Source organism: Talpa occidentalis, unplaced genomic scaffold (assembly GCF_014898055.3).
Source record: "Talpa occidentalis isolate TD23 unplaced genomic scaffold, MPIMG_talOcc4v2.1 talOcc4.14, whole genome shotgun sequence".
NCBI lineage: Eukaryota > Metazoa > Chordata > Mammalia > Eulipotyphla > Talpidae > Talpa > Talpa occidentalis.
In genome coordinates, this window is record NW_023601433.1 from 23,728,057 (window position 1) to 23,752,206 (window position 24,150).

The 24,150-nt window shown below is 45.8% G+C and overlaps 2 long non-coding RNA genes across 6 annotated transcripts in view; both read left to right on the forward strand.

Annotated features, from left to right (window-relative positions):
• Positions 1 to 24,150, forward strand: part of LOC119245217 (uncharacterized) — a 57,668-nt gene that overhangs the window by 18,785 nt on the left and 14,733 nt on the right. The window lies entirely within an intron of this gene.
• Positions 3,146 to 5,585, forward strand: LOC129145729 (uncharacterized). 5 transcript variants are annotated; one of them, XR_008551714.1, is made up of 5 exons: positions 3,146 to 3,174; positions 3,776 to 3,912; positions 4,230 to 4,329; positions 4,586 to 4,710; positions 4,999 to 5,585. It is a non-coding gene; the product is annotated as an uncharacterized LOC129145729 (long non-coding RNA). The 5 variants fall into 5 exon arrangements; XR_008551715.1 differs by lacking the exon at positions 3,146 to 3,174 and adding an exon at positions 3,203 to 3,227; XR_008551712.1 differs by lacking the exon at positions 3,146 to 3,174 and adding an exon at positions 3,522 to 3,632.

Below are 24,150 nucleotides of genomic sequence, written 5' to 3' on the forward strand. Positions count from 1 at the left end.
CAAGGGCTTATTTGGGTACCATGGATGCTGGACTCGGGTGTGTCACAGGGCAAGCTCTGCAGGATCCCCTGGAAGTCGAGCCAAGGGGAACACATGACTGCTGCTAGGAAGAGACAAAAATAGTAAAGACCCCAAGGGGGCGCATCTGCCACAATTGCACAAGTCAAGTAGCTGATTCAAAAGAAACAACTGTGGGGATATGAGGGAAGAATCCCCAGCTCTGGGGGCCCTACCCTTCCCAGGGCCCAGGCTGCTGCTCCTTCTTGAACTTTGACCCTTTTCCCAGAGCCCAAATCTCCTCCTGGGAACTTTTCTGAGTGCAATGCCACAGGGAGCTTGGACCTTGACCTTCCCCAGTCTAGTTTGCATTTAGTAATCTGTAAACTATGGAGCTTGGGGGCACAGTTGCTTAAGAAGGAGTCCCTTAGGTCACACATGGCACTTCTTGGGGCGGCAGTCTAGGTACTGGGCCAGAGGCAGATGGGGCCTGATTCTGGGTAGGGGACCCTGGGGCTTGACTTGGGGACCGTACACTGCAACTACTTATTCCATGCAGTTCCTGGGCACAGCCCCCGGTGCTGGCTTGGGAAGGGCTGCTCCTCCCCAGCTGCAAATCCCAGGCCGAGTAGGCCCCACCTGAGCCTCCTCAGCCTTAGGTTCTCAGGGTGCCTGAGCTTAAAGGGAGAAGAGTGGGAAATTTCCTGAAAAGGGGGGATTCAGACCCCTACCTGCCATTGGGATAACCACCTTATACCTCCTTCCCCACAGCCCCAAACAGGCCTCTCCCAAAATCCCTGGGTCTCTGGTCCTTGGATTCTCCCCTAGGAGTGAGAAGCATTAGAAGCCAGCTGAGGGGTTCCGGGAGGCCCCTTCCTTCCTCACCAGGCTTCATTTCTAATTTCCCGAAAGCACCACCTGGGTTGTGCACAAATATCACTTCACTTCCTCCTGGCCTCTCCAGAGGCCACCCCCAGCTCCCCATAATCTGTCTTCTGGGCTGTCACCTTCTTGGGACCAGCCACTGGCCTCTGCCCTATGACTGGGGACACCAACGAGGCAGCTTCAGACACAATCCCAGCCCCCTGTAAGCACCTCCCCACCCCCAGAGCCTGGATCTTTTGGGCTTCCCTGGAACCTCTTCCTTAGCCCTGTGCTGCTCTCAGGAAGTCTCTGACCCCTAGAAACCCTTTATTAACTTTGTGATTCTTCCAGCATCCTAGAGGTGCTGCCCCCTGGACCCCGAAGGCCCCACCTATCCCTTACCCCAACATCACTGCTGCTCAAGATCAGGACCCTGATAATATGGACTGTAATTTTAGACTGGAATCCTAAGTGGTGAAGAACATGTTAGTTCCCCACACGAGCATGCACTATTTCCTAATTGGCACTATTCCCCTGGGATTTTTTTTTAAAGATTTATTTATTTATTTATACAAGCACTGGGTACAGTCAGAAGCGCGGGAGGGGGAGAGAATTCACCAGAGCCAGAGCGGGGAGCAGAACATGCAGACTGATGAAGTACACTGCTGAGGGGAGCAGCGGGCGGCAGGAGAGGTCTGCGCACCTTGTGGGACCCTCGCGGCAGCCAGGGATCGAACCAGCGCTGCAGAGGCCACGGGCGGCTTCTCAGCCCAGCGCTCAACCGCTGCGCCACCTGAGGAGGCCCTGGAATATATTTTGAATGTTCAACTTCCCCTGAGTGGGTTTACCGGTCTCTGCGTGGTGGGGGTGGGGGTGGGGGGCCGGCAGAGGCCGTGTCCCGCCAGCACAAGCCCCAGGCCCTAATTTCTGCTGTCGCCTCAGCACGCCCATCTGCCCGTCCTCACTGGGGAGGAAGGCACTTGAATGCAGGAACTGGGCCTCGTTCATCTTTGTGCCCCCAGTGCCAAGCAAAGATCCACACATATGATAAAGCAGTGGGCTTAGGGGTGGGTGAACCCCTGAAGAAACTCCAGAGCAGAGCTGCAGCAGGAAGTCAGCAGGGGAGGGGAGTCTCCGGGCCCCACCCACCCGCGGGCCCGGCCGCTGGGCCCCTGGGAGCGGGACCGTCTTCTGTCTTCTGCCGGGGGCTGTGCCCCCAGGCTTCCTCCCAGCTCTGCTGGCCCCCACGCCGCTGGGCTTGCTCCCACCGCAGCAAGAGTTAGAGGTGCCGAGGCCCTGACAGCTCCATCCAGCTCCATCGGCCCTGACAACGCGGAGACCCATGGACTGTCTTTCAATAACCCCCTTCCCCAGGGCTCTGATTCCAGTTCCCGTTCCTATCTGCCATGGCCCTTGAGGCAGCAGTTCTGAGCCCTGAAGTACGACCTGACCTCCCTGGCGAAGGAGGGAAAAGGGGCGGTTGCTCCCGCGGGGGCTTCCAGGCAAGTCTGGCAGGGGCTCCCAGACCTGGGAGGAGGCCTGTGGCCCCTCACCTGGCTCCTCCCTGTCCTGTCTGCACCTGCCACCCTTGGGGTGGGGGAGGCGGCCTTCCTGGAGGACTCCCCCTCCCCACCCCTCCAGGCTGGGGTTTGAGGGCTTCCAGCCTGCAGCTCTGCCAACCCTGCCCGCCTGAGCTCCCCCGCCCTCAGGGCTCCCTACTGGGCGCTTAACTCCGCACCAGTGGGGGGTTCGCCTGGTCCCTGATGCCTGAGAAGCACTTTCCTCCTGGACAGGACGCCCACCTGCTAGACGCCCACCCCGCCTCCTTAGCCTGCCCCCCCCCGTGTCGTGTCCAGAGCTGCGCGTCCAGGAGGCGGGGAAAGTGGGGACCAGGAAGTAAGGGAGAGGGGGCGCTCCTGGGCCTGCCCCCCCCCGCCCTCTGTCCCCCAGCCTGACCCCCTTGGGAGAGGCGGGGTCAGTCCTTCGGCTTCTGCTGCTCCCACTGCCCCCCTTCAGGCCCCAAGTTCTGTTCCCTCTGCTTGTCTTCCTCACCTGCCCCTACTATTTCTCCTGTGTCTTTTGGTCTCATGTCCCCCTTTAGCGTCACCGTCCTGCTGCCCAGTGATCTTTCCACTTTCTGGCTTTCCCATCCCGCGTCCTTCCCCCGTCACCTTCCCTTTGGATCCCTCCTCCTGAGCGCCTGCTCCCCGGCGCCCGCCCGCCCTCCGGTCACCAGAACCGGGGCTCAGAGGGGTCGGGCCGGGGGGGGGCACTGGGCGGACACAGACCTGCCGGCCCGGCCCCCTCAGTCAGGTTTCTGGCTGCTTCTAGGCTGCCGGGCCCGAGCTCGGCTCCGGCTCCGGGCGGTCAGCGGACGGGGTGTCCCCCGCTGCGCGGCCACTACCGGGGCCCCCTTTTTGCTCGCAAACCTGCGCTGCTCACCCCCGCGCCTTACACCTCATTTTTCAGGAACGGCACATATTTGAGCGCCATCCTTTTCCTCATTATGGACCTATGCATTGAGGAGGATGCTCGTCAGGCCCCCTCTGGGGGAGACGGGAACCCCAAGGCGCCCCTCGCTGGTCCCAGAGCCACTGCGCCCCCGGGAGCTCGTCCGCGAGTGGCCGCTGCGAGCCCCGCCCCCATGGCCGTTGCTGCCGTTGGGGCTTCCCGGGCAGCCTGGCAGGGCTGCGGATGCGCCTTGGCGCTTGGGCTGTGGAACACCCTCTTCCCCCATGTAGCTCCTGGTGCAGAACTCCCCAGCAGCCAGGGTGCTGCTTTTGTGCCGTCCTGGGATGCTGGCGCCCCCGGCAGCCTGGGGTGCGGGAAGGCAGGGCATGAGGAGCTGCTTGTCTGGGGTCTCGGGGGCCGGGCTAAGTTCCTGCCAGGCTGAGATACTTTCCCTTCCTTCCAGGTGCTGCCTGGTCCCAGATGCCCCGGGCGCCCCCATTAAAGTTCCCGTTCCTGGACAGAGGACTGGTTCCTCATAAATTGCCGATTCCTTGAGGGAAAGACATGCTGCAGGATGCCGGTTTTATTTTGTCTTTTACTGTGAGTTATCCTCGAGTGTGTGTCCGTCAATGTGGGGTCCAGCTGGAAAGGAGGGTGGATGGTGCAAAGGACTCTTCCCAATGTCCCTGAGTGTGCCGGGAAGGCCGGAGAAAGCATCTGAAAACAGCCCATGTTTCCCTAATTGCCTGGAGGGATCCTGGCCAAGGTGTGTCCCCCAGCTGGGGGAGAGCTGCTGCCAGCCTGGGCAGCCTGAGGCTGTGCAGGTACCTGAGGCTGGGCCCCAGGGCTGGTCCCAGGTGGGCTCCTGATACTGAGATGTCTTGATGCCCCTGTTTTCTCCCCCCAAATCCACCCAGCAACAGTTCCCAGAAGCCATGACATGTCCCTGCAGCTGGGGGCCTCCCAGGGTCTCTCTGGAGGCCCTCTGGGTCCTGCCTTGCCTGGGAAGGAAAGAAGGTAGGTGGGCCTGCAGAGGAAGCCCCAGAAGCAGTCCTCAAGTCTCCTTTCCCGCTTTCCATTGCCTGCATCTGGCTGCTGTCTGGGTTGGGGGCGTGGGGTGGTGGGTGTGCCTAGGGGTTGAAGACACTTGTTAGGAGGTCCTGAGTGGGTTCCCTGAGACACTTAGGAGTCCGCCTCCCTTCTTGCCAGGAGCTGCTCCTGCCACCTCACTTGATCTTGCTTTTTCCCGAGATGACTTGTTTGTTCCCTGTAGGAAATGTGTGTCCGGGGAGACCCTTCGGCTGAGCCCACAAGGCACCATCAGCTTCTCACCTCTGGGGCCTTCTCCTCTCTGCAGCGTCCACCTTCAGAGGCTCTCCCTGGTCCTCCTTGTCCTAGGTAGTCTCCCACCCCTGAATGCCTCTTGTAGTCCCTGGTCACTGTCCATAAAAAATGTGTCCCACAGCTTCCTAATCAGCGTGGGACACAGGTTGGCCACCGTGGTGGTGCATGCTGTCCCCAGGGTGACTGGGAGGGTCTTGGCGGGCACCCCTTTCCTGGGATGTGGTGTTGAGAGCATCTTCCTGTGGAAAAAGTTCTGCTCTGCGCTTGCTTGGTCTTTCCTTCCCTCCACCTGGATGTCTCTGTACCTTCCTACTCTGATCGTCCCTTTCCTTTTCTTCACAGAGGAGATTGGATGCCAAGTCAAGGAAGGAGCCCAAAGACTCACAGGGGAGGAAGCCATCTGAGTTTTTCGGTGCAGAACCCATTGGCTCCGGTGGTGAGGAGAGACATAATTTCACCTCCAGCAGTGCTCCTGAGTCCAGGAATTGCCACCCCCACCCCAAAGATCCTCCTCTGGCCATCATAAAGGGGTGAATAGTGCCTGGCACCAGTAATTTTCCCTTTCCCCTTACCACCAGGCCCTCGACTGGAAATGGCAAATAGGCGCCCATGGGACACCCTAAGTTTGTCCCCTGCCAGAGGCCTCAGCTTCCTCCCCTACTTCTGAGCTCACCCTAACAGCCCCTCCTGCTATCCAGTGGGTGAGGTCAGAGGGATGGTTTTTCACCCATATGAACTCAGATGGGGCACCCAACTTCCTCATTCCCTGGGCCCTAGTTAACTCTCCAACCAGGCCAAGACACTGTCTCAGTTGTCCAGATGCTGGGGGCCCTGTGCTCAGCCCAAAACATGCTCAGCTTTTTGAATAAAATTATTTCAAAATGGTGTCTACAAATATTGGAACCGCCCTCCTCTAAAATTATAGCTACAGGACATGGAAGAAGCTTGGGTTGATCTTGGTGTGCTCAGGAGGAAGTATCAGCGGTGGAGGGGACCGTGGGGTGGCCACACATGTGGTCAGGTTGGGGTTCAGGGACCTCCATTTTCTCCTGTGGAGATGAGCCTGAAATTGCTGCCTCATCATTCTGTACTCCTGTATAAGTTTCTAGGGAAAAAGACTTTTAAATTTCCTTTTAGGAAAAACTTCTGTGAACTGGAGGCTACTTCTATAATAACCATTAACTTTTTCACATTGATCTGGAAGCTTACCTATAATATCTCCTATAGTTTCTATTTCATATTTGCTTCTGGAACTGTATTTTTTTTCTTACACATTTTTATCTATCTTAGCTATTTTGTTACATATGTTTTTATTAGGAAAAGTGTGCAATAAAGAGCAGAGGTTGATTGGCCTTGAGTCTCAAGGCTTGGTTTTGGGAACACATGAATTCCTGAGCCTCTGCCTGTCCCTTGAAGGCGGTACTAGAAGGCCCTGTTTCACTTCTCTCTGTAAATGAGAAGTCTTAGCAGAAATCCTTTTAAAAATTACTGTTCTTGGGCCTCCCCAGTGGCGCAGCAGTTGAGCGCTGGGTTGCGAAGCTGCCTGCAGCCTCTGCAGCTCCAGTTCGATCCCCGGCTGCTCCGCGGCCATCGGAGGAGGGTCCCACATGGCGCGCTGACCTCTCCTGCTGCCCGCTGCTCCCCTCAGCAGTGTACCTCAGTCCTTCTGCCTGTTCTGCTCCCCGCTCTGGCTCTGGTGAATTCTCTCACTCTCCCATGCTTCTGACTGTACCCAGTGCTTGTATAAATAAACAAATAAATCTTAAAAAAATGTATTTAAAAAATAAAAAAATAAAAATTACTGTTCTTAATATTTCAAAAACGTTCATCCAAATTCTAAAAACTAATTCTTAGTTTTGGTTTAGGTGAAAGTGGGTTTTAGAGAACAGGTAATAATGGGCATCATGACTTGGACATGCACAGACATGATCTGAAAAATATGGTATTTATGTAGGTTCAAAAGCTCACCAGCACTCTGACTTTTGGAAAGGCACATGGAAAATACATGTGGCTATTGCACAAGTGTTCTGTGGTAAGCACTAAGAGATCATAACAGCCACTTGATGCTGAGTTGACAGTTTACAAAGAGTTCTCAGAGAGTCACAGAGACAATTATGGGGGCTGCAAATCTCCCAGCACAGAGCTTGGCACATGCCCTTCTTACTAGGACCCGTAGCCTGAGGTCTGTCTGTCAGTGCAGACAGTCACTCAGTGTGCCTTTCAATTAATGAATGGCAGTCATGATAAGCCACAATAGTATTAGGCTAGTTGAATTTAGTCACTATTAGAAGTAATAGATATTTTTTTATGACTTTAGAGTTACAGATATCTCAAAATATAGTTTATGCTCTCTATGAACTCAAATTATGGTGGTTCTTTTCCATCTGAGACAAAGGTTTTCTTTGGCATCAGGTTTGGGACAAGTGTCAACACTCCTGAGATTTAAGTGTGGGCAGACCCTTTAGACCCCAGAAGCAGGCATCCTCTTGCTACGCTATCACTCCCTTTTGCTCCCCTGATCAATACTCCAGCTACAAAAAGCATCAAACATCTCAAAGACATCCCAAAGGCACAGGTCACCAAAGGCAATACAAGAAAAGCCACATATATGCAGGTTTTCCTTAGGCTGCGAGAAGCTCCTTGTAGGCCTGAGGCTTAAGACAGACTGGTGGTGATTGGGATGCTTAAAATTAGAGAGCTTGAAAAACATTTCTTTATGAAATAGCTTTTTGAGCCTCTAGAGAAAGGATTTCTAGTTCAGAGAGTGACAGTTTCTAGTTTCACCACCTGCATTTTCTCACCAAGTAGGTGAGAAAGGACAAAAATAGAAAAAAAAAAAAAGAGAATGATATGCAGGAAACTGAAAAATATATAATAATAATGAAAACATCTTTTTTTTTTTTAATAAATTTTATTGTTATATTCCCCATACAATTGCAGCCCCCCCATTCTGACCCCAATCCCTCCCCTCCCACCCCCGCCCCCCTAAAAGTGTCTCTGGTTCATAGTTTTTTGTTGATTTTGATTTTCACTTTCTTATAGTTATTCATTTTCCTGGTCCCTTATTTAAGTTTTCTAGATTCCTGCTATGAGTGAGACCATCCGGTATTTTTCTTTTTCTTTTTGGCTTACTTCGCTGAGCATGATCCCTTCCAGCGCCATCCATGTTGCTGCAAATTGCATGTGTTTATCTTCTTTGAATGCTGAGTAATATTCCATGGTATATATGTACCACATCTTCTTGATCCAGTCATCTATTTTTGGGCATTTGGGTTGTTTCCAAAGCTTAGCTATTGTAAACAGTGCTGCTATAAACATAGGGGTGCAGGTGTTCTTTGGAATTGATGTTTCTGTGTCCTTTGGGTAAATACCTAGGAGTGGAATTGCTGGATCATATGGAAGCTCTATGTTTAGTAGGTCCAGAAATCTCCATACAGCTCTCCACAGTGGTTGGACCAGTTTGCACTCTCACCAACAGTGCAGAAGAGTTCCTTTTTCTCCACACCCTCGCCAACATTTGTTGTTGCTAGTTTTTTTTAATATGTGCCATTCTCACTGGTGTAAGATGGTATCTCATGGTAGTTTTGATTTGCATTTCCCTGATGACAAGTGATGTTGAACATTTTTTCATATGCCTGTTGGCCATTTGCATTTCCTCTTCAGAGATGTTTCTTTTAAGCTCTTCTGCCCATTTTTTGACTGGATTATTTTCTTTGTTGTTGTTGAGTCTCATCAGTTCTTTGCAGATTTTTGTGATCAGTCCTTTATCATTAGTGTTGGGTGCAAAAATGTTCTCCCAGTTGGTGGGGTTTCTCTTTGTTTTTGTTATTGTCTCTTTTGCTGTGCAAAAGCTCTTTAATTTGATGTAGTCCCAGCTGTTTATCTTTGCCTTCACTATCACTGCTTTGGGTGATGTGTCTGTAAAGATGTCTTTGATGTGCATATCACGTAGTGTTTCGCCTATATTTCCTTCTATATATTTTATGGTTTCAGGTCTTATGTCTAGTTCTTTAATCCATTTTGAGTTGATTTTTGTGTATGGTGTGAGGTGGTGGTCAAGCTTCATTCTTTTGCATGTAGCGACCCAGTTTTCCCAGCACCATTTATTGAACAAACTTTCTTTGCTCCAATGCATATTCTTTGCTCCTTTGTCAAAGATTAGTTGACCATAAATCTGTGGGTTTATTTCTGGATTTTCTATTCGATTCCATTGGTCTGTATGTCTGTTCTTGTTCCAATACCATGCAGTTTTGATGATTATGGCTTTGTAGTATAGTTTGAATTCTGGGAGTCTGATGCCTCCATTCCCTTCTTTTTTTTTCAGGAGAGCTTTGGCTATTCGGGGTTTTTGGTGATTCCATATGAATTTCATCAATAATTGTTCTATTTCTTTGAAGAATGACATTGAAATTTTGATTGGAATAGCATTGAATCTGTATATTGCTTTTGGTAGGATGGCCATTTTAATAATGTTTATTCTTCCAATCCATGAGCAGGGGATGTCTCTCCATTTCTTTGTGTCTTCTTCTATTTCTTTTAACAGTGTTTTATAGTTTTCTTTGTATAGGTCCTTTACCTCTTTTGTTAGATTTATTCCCAAATATTTGATTTTTTTTGTTTCAATAACAAAAGGGATGGTCTTTTTGATTTCTTCTTCTTCAGATTTATTGTTTGTGTATAGGAAGGCTACTGACTTTTGCGTGTTGATTTTGTATCCTGCCACTTTACTGAACTGATTGATGAGTTGAATTAGCTTTTCTGTGGAGTTTTTGGGGTTCTCTATGTATAATATCATATCGTCTGCAAATAGTGATAGTTTGACTTCTTCTTTTCCTATTTGGATTCCTTGGATGTCTTTCTCTTGTCTTATTGCCCTGGCTAGGACTTCCAGTATTATATTGAAAAGCAATGGTGAGAGTGGACATCCTTGTCTTGTTCCAGATCTTAATGGAATTGCTTTCAGCTTTTCACCATTGAGAATGATACTGGCTGTTGGCTTGTCATAGATGGCCTTTATGATGTTGAGGTATGTTCCTTGTATCCCCAGAATTTCAAGGGCTTTTATCATGAATGGGTGTTGCACTTTGTCGAAAGCTTTCTCAGCATCTATTGATATTATCATATGGTTTTTATATTTCTTTTTGTTGATGTGTTGGATAACGTTGATTGATTTTCGGATGTTAAACCATCCTTGTGCCCCTGGAATGAATCCAACTTGGTCGTGGTGAATTATCTTATGGATACATTGTTGGATTCTGATAGCTAAAATTTTATTGAGGATTTTTGCATCAGTGTTCATTAGGGAGATTGGCCTGTAGTTTTCCTTTTTTGTGTTGTCCTTGTTCGGTTTTGGTATTAGTGTAATGTTGGCTTCATAAAATGTGTTTGGTATTGTCCCTTCCTTCTCAATTTTTTGGAAGAGTTTGTGAAGGATAGGCACTAATTCGTCTCTGAATGTTTGGTAGAATTCATTTGTAAATCCATCAGGTCCTGGGCTTTTGTTTTTGGGGAGGTTTTTGATTACCATTTCAATTTTGCTGCTTGTAATTGGTCTGTTTAGGGGTTCTATTTCTTCTTTATCTAGCTTTGGGTGATTGTAGAGTTGTAAGAATTTGTCCATCTCCTCTAGATTGTTAAACTTGTTTCCATATAACTGTTCATAGTAGTTACTGATTATTCTTTTGATTTCTGCTGTGTCAGTTGTGATTTCTCCTCTTTCATTGACGATCCTGTTTATTTGTGCTTTCTCCCTTTTTTCCTTTGTGAGCCTGGCTAGGGGTTTGTCTATTTTATTGATTTTTTCAAAAAACCAGCTCTTGGTTTCATTGATCTTTTGGATTGTTTTTTAGTTTCAATTTCATTTATTTCTGCTTTGGTTTTTATTATTTCTTTTCTTCTACTGGTTTTGGGGTTTTTTTTTGTTCTTTTTCTAGATCTTTGAGCTTCGAGATGAGGTTGTTTCTTTGCGTTCTTTCTTGTTTCTTGATGTGAGCTTCTATTGCTATATATTTTCCTCTTATTACTGCTTTTGCTGCATCCCATACATTTAGGATATTAGTGTCCTCCTTGTCGTTCAATTCAAAAAATTTTTTAATTTCTTCTTTGATCTCCTCATTAGTCCAATGGTCTTCCAGTAGTGTGGTTTTTAATCTCCATGAGGTAGGAAAGTTCCTTGCCTTCTTTTTATGGTTTATTTCTAGTTTGATGCCTTCATGGTCAGAAAAGATGGTTGATATGATTTCAATCTTGGTGTATCTGTTGATGTTTGTCTTGTGCCCCAGTATGTGATCGATCCTGGAGAATGATCCGTGTGCGCTTGAGAAAAATGTGTACTCCGTTTTTTTGGGGTTTAGTGTTCTATAGATGTCTGTTAAGCCTAATTTCTCTAGGTCCTTATTTAGAGCTTTGGTTTCTTTACTTATTTTTTGTCTTGTTGATCTATCCATTGTTGATAGTGGTGTGTTGAAGTCTCTTACTACGTATGTGTTTTCTCTGATGTCTGTTTTCAGAGAGGACAACAGTTGTCTGATATATTTTGGTGTTCCTTCGTTTGGTGAGTATATGTTAATGAGTGTTATTTCTTCTTGAAGTATTGTCCCCTTGATCATAATGTAGTGACCATTGGGGTCTCTTTTTATCTTTTTGAGTTTGAAATCTGTTTTATCTGATACAAGTATAGCTGTTCCTGCTTTCTTTTTTGGTCCATTTGCTTGTAGGATTGTTTTCCATCCTTTGACTTTGAGCCTATTTTTATCTTTTGTAGCTAAATGTGTTTCCTGGAGACAGCAAAAGGTTGGGTTTTGTTTCTTAATCCAGGCTGCCACTCTGTGTCTTTTTATTGAAGAGTTTAGTCCATTTACATTTAGAGTTAATATTGATATGTTAACATCTGTATTTGCCATTGTGTTTGTCTTTCCTTTGATTTTATTTATTTATTCTTTTAATAACTTTTTTTTTTTTGGCCTTCTTTCATTGTTATTCGTCCCTCTGAGGTTCTGGCTTTAGGACTCCTTGTAGTATTTTTTGGAGTGGGGGTTTAGTTGCAATGAAATTCCGGAGTTTCTGTTTGTCTGGGAAGGTCCATATTCTTTCTTCAAAGAGGAAGGAGAGCTTTGCGGGATAGAGTATTCTTGGTTGGCATCTGTTTTCTTGGAGTCTGTTGACTATGTCCCTCCACTCTCTCCTTGCCCGTAGTGTTTCTTCGGAGAAGTCTGATGTCAGCCTGATTGGTTTTCCTTTGAATGTTATCTGTTTCTTCCCTCTTGCCAGCTTCATTATTTTTTCCTTGTCCTGGATTCTTGGGAGCTTTACTATTATGTGTCTTGCTGTATTTTTCCTTTCGTCGTGGAAGTTTGGTGTTCTTCTTGCTTCTTGTATATCAATTTTCAGCTCCTTCTTCACATTTGGGAAGTTCTCTTCAATTATCTCTTTGAATATTTTCTCTGTTCCTACATCTCTCTCCTCTCCTTCTGGTATTCCTATAACTCTTATATTTCCTTTCCTCATGGAGTCAGATAGTTCCCGAAGTCTTTCTTCGTTCTTTTTCCTTCGTACTTCTCTTTCCTTTTCTGTTTTGGTTCTTTTTATTTCTGTGTCTTCAAGATTACTTATTCGTTCTTCCATTTCATCTATTCTGCTTTCATTGCTTTTCCCAGAATTCTTTAGTTCTTCCATTAATTCTTTGATCTCCTGCATTTCTTTTACTTCCCTCTTTAGGGACTCAATTTCTTTCTTCTGACCATTGTTTTCCCTCTCTAGGGACTCAATTGCATTCTTCTGATCGTTGATTATTTTTCCCTTATCATTGTTTTCCTTTATGACTTCTGTCAGTTTTTTAATCACGGCAATTTTAAATTCTCTTTCTGGAAGGCTCAGAAATTCTTCCAAGTTATTGTCTTTGCAATCTGGGGGCTGGCTTTCTTTTTGTGGTGTGCTTTTTCTCTGGAGAGTTGCTAGGTTGCGTGTGGTTCTTCTCCTCCCTACTGTCTGTTTTCTAATTTGCCGTATGCGTTGGGACACTGTGTTGTTGGGACTGGCCGGCATCTTGGGTGGGCTTCTCTGTTCCCCTCTGGTTCTTCCAGGAGTCATCTGTCAGTTTCAAGCAGCCTTTAATGGAGAAAGGTCCCTGTTCTAAAATGCCGATGTGGGGACACACTCCCCTGTGCGCCTGGTCTGCCCCGGCGGTGGTTCCTGCTCCCCTCTGGGCTTGGACTGCAGGCCAGAGGGGTTCTGGCGTGGGCGAACTTCCCCCGCTCACCTCTGGCTCCTGAGGAAGCCTTCTGCAGGTAGTCTTTACTGAAGAAATGTCCCTGTTCTAAAATGGTGATGTGGGACACACTCCCTGCGCGTCTGGTCTCAGGCACACTCTTCTGCGCGCCTGGTCTGCCCCGGCTGTGGGTGCTCGCTCTCCCTGTGGGCTCAGACTACTTGTTCGGAAGGAGCAAGGTGTGGGCTAACTCCCCAGCTGGCCACTAGCTCCTTCAGTAGCCTGTGCTGGGGTCAAGTCGCTAGGTGGCGCCAGAGATCTCTCCTAGAGCCCTTGGGGAGCTGATTTTCCACCCCGTGGGACAGGGAGCAGAGCGGGGATGGTAGGGTACACCTCAACGGCTTTGGGGTGCTGTGTCTGCCTTGTGCCCCACTGTCGTGGGGAACCCACGCCCCTAATTTCGTGCCCCAGGTCTCAGTTCCAAAGCCCTCAGTTCCAGGACACGGGCTGTAGCCCAGATCAGTGGCGCGGGAATGGTGCCTTTTGAATCCCGCTCCCCTGCCTGGGCGCCTTGTTCCTGCTCACTCAGGGAGGGCCTCCGCCGTCTCCCCGCAAGCCTAGGTCGCAGGCGCGGGGACCTGGGCAGCTGTGATCCGGTCTGGATCCCCGCCACTTTCCGCGCAAGCTTACCGGGCGGCCGGGGCTGTGTGCTGGTGCTGGTCTCCTCCTGGGGGGCGGGGCTCTCTTTAATGGCGCCTGGAGCTCACCTCCGCGGCGGATCCTGCAGGGTTCGCCTCAGCTCCCGTTCACGGGGTGTGGTGGCTGCAATAGTTCCTTTCCACTCACAGTCCCGCTTGCTGTGTCCGTTTTTCTTGTTGGCCGTTTTGGTTTGTTGTTTCCTCCTCTCTGCTGGTCAGAGAGTGCCGCCTCTGTGGGCGGGGGAGGGGAGCAGGGTTCTGCGCTTCCCTCCCTTCTAGTCCTCTTTTATGGCCACTTTCTTCTTCGGGTAGTTTGCTGGCGTCACCCGTTTATCTTCCGTGTCCCAGTTCTCACTGGGACCTGCCGCTTTTCCTCCCTATTAACTTTTTTTAATGGGAGATCTTACTCTCAGCGTCTCCTCGCCGCCATGTTGCTCCGCCCCTCTTCATAATGAAAACATCTTATTAAGGCTGAAAGTAATGCGAATGCCTGGTGTTGACAAGGGTGTGGGGGAGCCAACTCGTGCTCAAAGATAGCGCAAATTGGAAAAATCTTTCTTGAGGGCAATTTGGAAATAAGCGGCAACATCCAAAAAGTTGTGCATGCCCTTTCACTTAGCAATTTTACTATCTTAAAAAAATAATCAGATATGTCTAAAGGTATATTTACACAGATTATCATCATATCATTAGTTGTAACAGTGAAATAATAGAATAAGCTGAATATATAATAAGAGGTTCAATTAAGTAACTTTGATATGAGAAATGCTGATAAGCCATTGAAAATCACGCACATGGATCTATTTCTACGCAAGAAGAGGAAACAGAGTGGAGGGGAACAACAAATCCTGTAGAAGTGCAATGTCAGATGTGGCTCGTTTGCTTTATTGTTTCTGTTTGTTTTGCATGTATACATAATTTTAAAAAGATAAAGACAAAACGAAGCACCTAACACCAAATCTCTGCTAAGTGTTCAAAATTCTCCAGCTGCCATGCTTTTAATTTGTTACCATTCTAATTAAAATGCAAATTAAATTTATAATTAGCATCAGCGTTTTCTAAAGAAACCTTTGTGCGCACTGCACAAACATATGGGCGATGCTGTAGTGTAAAGTTTGTGAAACAGAAGTAACAGCATAAAGTGGGGCATTGTGGGGTGGATTTTTCCCTTCCCTGGGAAGTAAGTTTTCTGCAGAGGCCAGTTGGCAGAAGGCAGCAGTATTTCTCAGAGGCAGGCAGAAGGGGGTGAATGTCCCGTGGTAACCAAGGATTGCTGAAGATGGCAGATCACCAGCCAGAGTGTGACTCTGTGTCGGATCAGGTGTCAAGGGTTACCCGGCTTGTCATCGGATTGTATAGGAGTTGCCAAAAGGCAAAAGGGGGTCAGAACTTCTAATCAAAAAGTCTATGGCCAAAATTAATGGCTGCTTGATTCCAGATAATTAATTTAAAAATTGATGGGGAACGAAGTGCCAAAATTACCTCATGATTCGCACATGTATCATGTTTTCAAAGTAAACTTCCCAACTTCCCCTGCAAAGCTGAGGGTGGGTGGAGAGCTGAAAGGCATGTGAACCCAAAGGGGGATGTGGTGGCTTCTGCGGCGGGGTGTTCCCAAAGTTCATCACCATCACCCTTTACACAGACATCAGTGGCTCTGGTATGTCTGTTACTTTCCTCGGAATAGGTCTGTGTTTGGTGAGGATCTCGGGGCAGAAACAGGGAGCTGACAATGGCCGTGGGGGAAGTAAAAATACCCACCATGGTCTCCATGTTTGGGTTCCAGGGAGCCTTTATGAATTTAAAAAATCAGAATTGAAATGTGTGATCCCCATGGTAATTGTCCTTGACTTTCCAGCGAGGACCCTACCTGCTTCTAAGGGTCCTTAATATTCCAGGGACTCTCCTTTATCTATTAACCAGGCTCTCCATCAAATATTTTAAAATATGAATGTAACAGAAATGAATATTTCATAGATGTGTGTTAAGCTGTTATTAAACTATAATGTAAAGCAGGATTGTAGGGATATTTTTATATGCCAAAAAGTCAATTAAAATGATAAGCCTGTAGGGCCTCCCCGGTGGCGCAGCGGTTGAGCGCTGGGTTGCGAAGCTGCCCGCGGCCTCTGCGGTGCCGGTTCGATCCCCAGCTGCTCCCCGGCCACCAGAGGAGGGTCCCACATGGCGCGCAGACCTCTCCTGTCGCCTGCTGCTCCCCTCAGCAGTGTACTTTGGTCCTTCTGCCTGCTCTGCTCCCTGCTCTGGCTCTGGTGAATTCTCTCACCCTCCCGCGCTTCTGACTGTACCCAGTGCATGTATAAACAAAAACGAACAAACAAACAAATAAATAAATAAAACGTGCCTCTACAAAAAAAAAAAATGATAAGCCTGTAATATTACCATTGTGGAGCCCTACAAAACTTCATTTCATATGCAAGGGAGTGCCCTCCCCACTACCCCCTCCCCTGCCCCAGCACTGGGTGGTAGGCAGGCCTGTCACATATTCAGAGGCCTGTGTGCTTCCATCTCATTAGTAACACATAGGTCCATTTTCGGCAGAGATTAAATGGAGAGCAGTGGTGGATAAAGCTTACCTGACTTGATTTTTATTTAGTCTCTCAAAAAACCAGCATCAGGTGTTCTTCAAGGTAGGCACTTTCCTCAAACACACAATGGAATCATTGGAGATAAATGTCAATCCCCAGGAGAGTGTCGTGTTTGGACTATAATCTCTAGAGAGCAGGTCACCATTGTCTTGAATAAAGGCCACATGGTGACTTTTGGTGAAAAATCTCCCACAAAACTGAAGTTGGAGAAGAAAGTTAAAAATGCTGTGGGTCATGTAAAAATAGCACTTTCAAAAAGACAGATTCCTACGAGAAGGCTTGAAACTAAAAATAAGCTTTTTGAAAATAAAAAATAAGCTTTTTGTAGGGGAGGATTTTCAAGTTGGGCTTGTATCCTTTGGAGGGAATGTTTACAAATATGACTGGTCGAATGGATCACTTCACCATGCTTTACAAACAGTGAAATGCAGTCCCGAAATTCCTCTGATCATCAATTCTTCCCTGGGAACCAGCCATTGTCAAAATGGGGATGCTAAAAGATGATCTGGTGGACAGGTCTGACATAGCTCAATTAATCAAGACTTCAGTAAAGAAAGAAAAATAATTATAGTCATCTGATGCTGAAAACTGTCTTCTTATATTCACAGAGTAGAAGTTCCTTACCTTTTCCTGGTATCTAAGGGGAACACAGGCCTATTAAGTCTTCTGTGTGAAGGACAAAAGGAAGAACGTTGGCATAAAAGCATTTCTTTGTTGAATTTCTAATTGTTGTCCTTCTCTTATTCAGAAAATGAAGTCAGCTTTGTTGTGGTTTCATGAAATGCTGGGTAATCAAAATTATTATGCTGCCACCTGTTGTGTTAATTATTCTGAGAAGATACTCATAAATCCTAATCAAACTGTCAGCTCCCAGGTCAAAGGTGACCCATGAAAATTGATAGGTCACCCACAGGGTGTGAAAGAGCAGGGCTTGAGAGCATCACTCATTGTCAAGCCCCACAGGGAGATGTGCCATCTGGACAAAAGGGAAACTGGAGGAAAGAGAATTCCAGCCAGGGCAGCTCAGGCCACGAGCACAAGTGGCCTCCGCCCATGTGACGAGGAATGATGGCCAGAGATTCCGGCCAGGGCCCGTCTGAGACAGGCCTCGCCGACCCTCTGGAGCCTTCCTGCAAACAGCGGTGCTCGGGGAGCTTCTGAGGAGCAGCAGATTTGGGACCTTGTCTTCCCTCTTAAGTGCACTGGGGAATGTGCTGGAGAACCCGGCCCACTGCAGGAGCTCACGAGGAGCGTCCTGATACATCCAGCTGCAGTCGACGGGAGGGCATTTGAGAAAGTCTCACTTCCTAAACGAATCGGGTTTGAAATAAGTCTTCCTCCTGGCAGAAAGTTAAAAATGCAGGACAAGAACCTGAATTACATTTAACATCTCCATGCATTTCTTTTTGGCCCCCTGCATTTAAAACAATATCATCACTGCAAAGCAGTGTGCACTGGTGGATATCCTTGATTTAAAACCTGACTCGGGGTAAATTATTTCTTTTTTCTTTTTTTTCCTAAAGATTTGTTTATTTATTTATTTATACAATCACTGGGGGTACAGTTAGTAGTGCGGGAGGGTGAGAGAATTCACCAGAGCCTGAGCGGGGAGCAGAGCAGGCAGAAGGACTGAAGTACACTGCTGAGGGGAGCAGGGCAGCAGGAGAGGTCTGCACGCCATGTGGGACCCTCCTCTGGTGGCCGGGGAGCAGCTAGGTATGGAACTCGCGCTGCAGAGGCTGCAGGCAGCTTTGTAACCCAGTGCTCAACCACAGCATCACAGGGGAGGCCCTAAATTATTTCTGATGGGCTGGAAGCAACTTGAGGACGAGACATAATAGAGACATACTGATGAAGCAGCTGTGTACAGACCTGATGTTTCATTTAGAAGCTACCTTGACTGTCATTTGAAATAAATTGTGTAAAATGGATGCCATCATGAAAAATTTCTCTCTAAAATATTAATTGTTCCCCTTTGTGTTAATGTGTTACTTTCTGCTCCAGTAATTTGGCTTTCCTCATGAGGAATAGGAATGAATGCAGAATGCCAACTTGGGTTTGCATTTTACTTTTGTAATGACACTGTATTTTCGTGTTCAAGTCATCGGTCTCAGCTGGCCCTCAGAAGGATTAAACTCCAAGATGCGATCTTCCCAGCTTCCCCCTTTAGTCTCTAAAATCAGTATCACCTTCTAAAAAGAAGGTAAGTGAGACAAGTGAGTCTCAGAACATAAATGGTTTGCCTGGTAGCACTGGAGGTCAACTGGTTGTGTGAGTCGACCTTTGCCCATGGCTGCAGATTTTATACTTTGGTCAATAGTTTAATTTCAAAACCATGACATGGTGACTTGCAGGTCGTGAAGCCCTCATGGTGTGAATTCAGCAGCTAGCACACTGGCAACTTGGTATACTGACAATACCGTAAACTATGAAAGTCAGGTTATTTGGCAGTTCTCTCATGACAATGGAGTTGGTTGAAGGTTTTCTGAAAAATTTGAAGATTTCACTGTGTGGACATTTGGATGTGTCCTCCTGGGTTGCTGAACAGAAATTTTGAGCAGTGGCTTTGCAGTTTCCTCTTTGCCCAAAGCTGGGAGCTTTCATTTATTTGACACAGATTCCCCGAGGGACCTGCTAGAAGCCAGGTGTACATTTGGTACAGTGTTTAGAACACATGCCCTCCTGGTGAAGAATCAACTAGACATCTCTGTCCAGCAAAGTTCTTTCCTTGGGAAAAGAGTAGTTTGGTTGATTCACCTTAGAAGGGGTTCTCTGGTGCCTACACTGAAAATGGGCATTCTGTGCCTGGTGTGTGCCCTGGTTATCCTGCACATAATGGACGTGTGTGTAGCCACTGCAAAGGAGCACCCGTTCCTTCCTCCAGATAGTTGGGGTCATGGACCATTAAGTCCCTGTGTGAACTTAATTGAATGCCTTCAAAATTCATGTGAAAGCCCTAACCCCAGGACCTTAGAATGTGACTATGTTTGGAGACATAAGTGGTAGTGATAGGTTAAAATGAGTCTGTTAGCATGAGCCCTAATCCAATTGGATTGGCATCCTACTAAAAAGAGCAAATTTAAACACATAGCCATCAGGGCTTCCCACAGGAAGGAGATGTGTGGGCACAGTAGGGAGGGGTGCTGCAGCCCATTGTGCTTTGATTTGGTGGTTCTAGGAAACCAACAAAGTCCCCTTCCTGATGCAAAGGGAAATGCCTATATGAGTGAATAGCTAAAGAAGTAGACAATTCTGAGGGTGAGGGGTGAGGGAGTACAGGAATCCTGTACTCTTTGGGGGAACCCTGATGTGATAGACGAAGAGACAGCAGGATGGAGAGTGGGGTTGACCTGGCAAACAGCTGCAGCATTTGGAGAGATTTCCCAAGAGCAACTCAGGCAGGGGACACCCCAGTTCCCAGGCCTGAGCTTCAGTTTTACTCACTAATCTTGAGGGTCCCTAATTTCCCCACTGTTCCTAACCTGTGGCCTCTACTCATACTCCTCACACAGCCTGGAAAGGGCTTCTCCGGATGACCCCTTGCTGGCTTGCTAACGTCACCGGGGGCTGTATTTGAAGGAGTACTTCCCCAGCCATCTTCCTCTCCCATCGCACACTCTCTCCTTAGAGTTCATTCTTTCTTTTTTTTTTTTTAAGATTTGTTTGTTTATGCATACAAGAGCTGGGGTGTAGCCAACGGCGGGGACAGAGGAGTGAGAGTATTCACCAGCAACAGAGTGGGGAGCAGAACAGGTGGATTGACTGAAATACACTGCTGAGGGGAACAGTGAGAAGTCAGGAGAGGTCTGCTGCGCCATGTGGGTCAGGTCCCCGGCGGGGGACCGAACTCATGCTGTAGTGGCTTTGGATAGCTTCATAGCACTGAGACTTAATCCCTTGTGCCACCAGGGAGGCCCCCTTAACTTTATTTCTTAATGTCACTTATCAGTGTTCGAAATTATAGATGTAGACGTACAAGAATGTAATGCATAAGGATGGAGACCTTGTCACTTTTGTCTAGGATTTAATTAATAATTAATAAATTAATTTCTTAATAAAGTTTCATAACACTTCCATTTGGTATTTGTTGGACAAAATTTGTCAAGGCAAGGAACTGACAGCTCCCTACATAATGTCACAAATGCTGTTGCAGAATCTCTTTGCTCTTTGTATTACTCCAAGTGCCACCGAGCCAGCAGTCACCCTGATATGTGCACACTCACACCTCTGGTTGTGCACCACAACCTGGGTGTGCCTGTTGTCAGCACACACATGTTACAACCTGAACAAGAGCACTTGGTTCTTTAGAACTTCCATGGTGCCAATAGTAGATGTTATGAAAGGACAGATGCATTCTATCATTATCATTATTTTCGTGGAGGAAATTGAGTCTGAAGGACTGCTCTGAAATTAATTCTATTTTTTAAGTATAAGTAAGTTTCTTTAATGAGGAGTGGTCATAAGACAACTTGGTGACTAGGTGTTCTTGGACAAGTTATGATGCCTTTAGGCTTCAGCATCATCCTGTGTTCAATGAAATACATCAAGGATTGGCAGGCAAGGAAAGGAATCATCCCATAAGTTGCCCAATTTTAATTTTTGTTAATGAAGTTTTATTGGCTGATAGACATGTCCGTTCATTTTATTTATTTATTATCTGTGGTTACTTTTGTGCTTCTATAGCAGAGTTTCATGATCATGACAGAGTCTGCAAAACCTAAAATATTTATCATTTCACCCTTTGCAGAAACAGTTGGCAGAGTTCTAGACATAACTTCTATGGTCCCTCATAATGTTATATTTTCAGGTAGAAAGACTGATTTACCTTCAGAATTTAATAAATAGTCATGTGTTATTTTTACTGACCATATTGATAAATGTGATAGCACAGATTTTCAAAAGCTCTGGTGAGTGACAAGGTAAGTGTCTTAGGTGATGAAAGTGTTTACCTCTTAGTATTGCTGTTCTCGGCTGATAGAGAAACAGCTCTATCTAATCAAGTTAGGATAAAGCACTATGAAGCAATGGTTCCCTCTCCTTTTTTAAAGAATATCTTTGGTATGTATTAGTTGTGACTTTTGAAATATTTTAAGCTATTTTTACTTGTGATGTACTAAAGTAGAAACACTGAAAATTTGATCCATTTTGATGTGGTATTTTTCTCAAAGATAATTTTTCACTAAGAATACAATTTTGAAAGCACAATTTGAAACATTTTACTTTAATCTGTTGTTTCATCTGGCAATTTATTTTGCAGTTGTTACATACAAGAGACAATAATCCCTCACATAAAAATGTCAGTGTTGCAGTCACATAGACATGAATGCTTGAAGGCAATTGGCTAAAATTGTCAAAGTTGTCAAGACAATTCTCGCTTACAGGTTCCAGTGACTTTTGCTGTCTGTTGCATGGACTCTACAGCAAGCTGACTTGCCAGAGTTGGATGTGGACTGAGGCACAGCTGTGACTTGTAAGAACTCCCCAAAAGCCATTTTGACACTAAGTACAGTATATTGCAATCAGCATGACCTGGTAGGAGAAGGAAATGTGAATTTCTTCTTCTTTCATGCTTTCTCAGCTGCGTTGAAATGGCCATTTTCTGTCTCTTAAAGTTCACCAGGCAATCCCAGTTTAGTTGCAGGTTCCCAGTTAAAGTGGCCTAAGGTTCTAGAATCATAAGAGAAGTGACAAAAGCAAAGCTTTCTATTTGATTCAAATAAGTTGATGATTCTTAAGGTAATACCACTAAGAGAGACACAAAATAATAGACAACTAACATGTAACTAGTAAGCTAAGAGGGGAAAGAAAGAGGGAGTATTGGGCCTCGCTGGTGGTGCAAGGGGTTAAGACACAACCTATGAAGCTATCCTCAGCCTCTGCAGCACGAATTTGATCTCCCAGCTGGCCACGGAGCAACCCACATGGTGCAGCAGACTTCTCCTGACTCACCTGCTGCTCCTCTCAGCAGTGTACTTCCGTCAATCTACCTGTTCTGTTCCCCACTCTGTCTCTGGTTAATCCTCTCACCCCCACACCTCTGGCCTGTGCTCTGGCTCTTGCATGCATAAAATAAAATAAATCTTAAAAGAAAAAAAAAGAAAAACAGAAAGAGGGAGTATTAATGGTGACAATATTATGATGAAATAATAATAATAAATGATTGATAAGGAAGAAAGGAAGCAGAGACATGAGCTTATAATGAAGTTGAGGAAAAAATAGTTAAATACAAATCTGAATATAATTTCATTATATGTAAATGTACACCATGAAGTGAAATAGAGTCCATAAAGACACAAATTCTATAAGAAATACCATAAATATAAGGACACAAAAACGTTGCAAACAAAAGAATCATAAAAGAAATACCACATGTATATTAAATGAAAGTTAAATATACATAGACTAATAAAGACCAGACTCTAAGGCAGGAACATTATTAGAAACAAAGAGGACATTTTTATGTGAAAAATAGTGTAAAAATACAATAATTTTCAATGTTTGTATGATAATAACATCAAAATATATAGAGAAAAATTAGACAGAATTATGAGAAATAAGACAATTCCTAACTTGATAAACACCTCGATATTTGATAGAACAATAAAAATTTAGTGAAGTTATGATATTTCTAAAACATACAGCTAACAACTGTGACCAATTTACATATTATGACATATTTATATAGGATGTGTAGAGTACCTAGCATATATTAAAATGCATAGCCACTGCATCATACAGCTATATGGAATATTAAAACTACACCATGCTAATGATTCCAATGCATACAGGTTATTATATGACCTCGCACTTCTCTTTGGGTAACTTGGACCAGCCTCCCTTTTGAGAGCAGATATTTTGCCCTTTGGGAATTCCTTCTTGGCTGTTCCTTCCCTTGGCCTTGTCTTAGGGGTATGGGGATATACGTCCCTTGAGACCCAGGGAGACTTTCTATGTCCAGTTTCCAACTGCTGGATATCAAAGGGCTGGGGATTTGGTCTCAAACTGTCATCTGGTGCTTTGATCTCAGTCTTGTAGATTTTCAGGCAGCCAAACTCTAAAGCTTAGTCTTTGATTACAGACAAAGTTTTCCAGCCTGAAATATTGATTCGCTCTTACCTCTACCTTCATCCTAATGGTATCAGCAATGGAACAGGTTTGTCAATCCCACAGGGATGAGATTTTATCACTGACTTGGCATAGCATTAGTGACACATGAAGATCATAAATATCAGGCTGACTGTTTTAAAACTCCCTATTGCAGTGTACCCCTAATTACCTTCACATGTGGGAGACTGGTCCTTGGCAAAAAAAAATAAATAAAAAAATAAAAATTGATACATCCCGTTAGCTTGTGCTTCCACATCAAGTGGGGGCTGCTCTTCAAGGCAGCACACTTCTGTCTGGAACCACATCCTTAATTTTGCCTTACCCTCAGTGATGAGACCCTTTGACAATATGTAGGAATACTATTCTTTCATCTACCGTTGTCCCTTAAAATCTTTTAAACTTTATCTCTGTTTGGTGTCTAAATGCAAATGTTGTTTCAACATTGAAACCTGACATTTCTTGGATTTCTCTCTCTCATTTTTTGGGTGAAGATTTTATTTATGCTTACCAGAGCTATGGTGCAGGCCAGAGATACAAGGGGTAGGAGGATTCACCAGAGACAGAGTGGGGATCAGAATAGGCAGATCTACTGAAATACCCTGCTGAGGGGAGCAGCGGGCATATCAGGAGAGGTCCACTGTGCCATGTGCGTGGCTCCCTGGCCAGGAATTGAACTTGCATTGCAGTGCCTGTGGACTGCTTCATAGTGCTGTGCATAAACCCTTGTGCCACCAAGGAGACCTCTCTCTATTCTTATTATGGCTTGCAAACAATTTTTTTTCCAGACTCATCTCTTTCTTGTAATACCTTATCAAATGTTGTTATTTCACCTGTAACACCAACAGCTAACACTGTCTTCCCATCTCTCCCAGAGCTA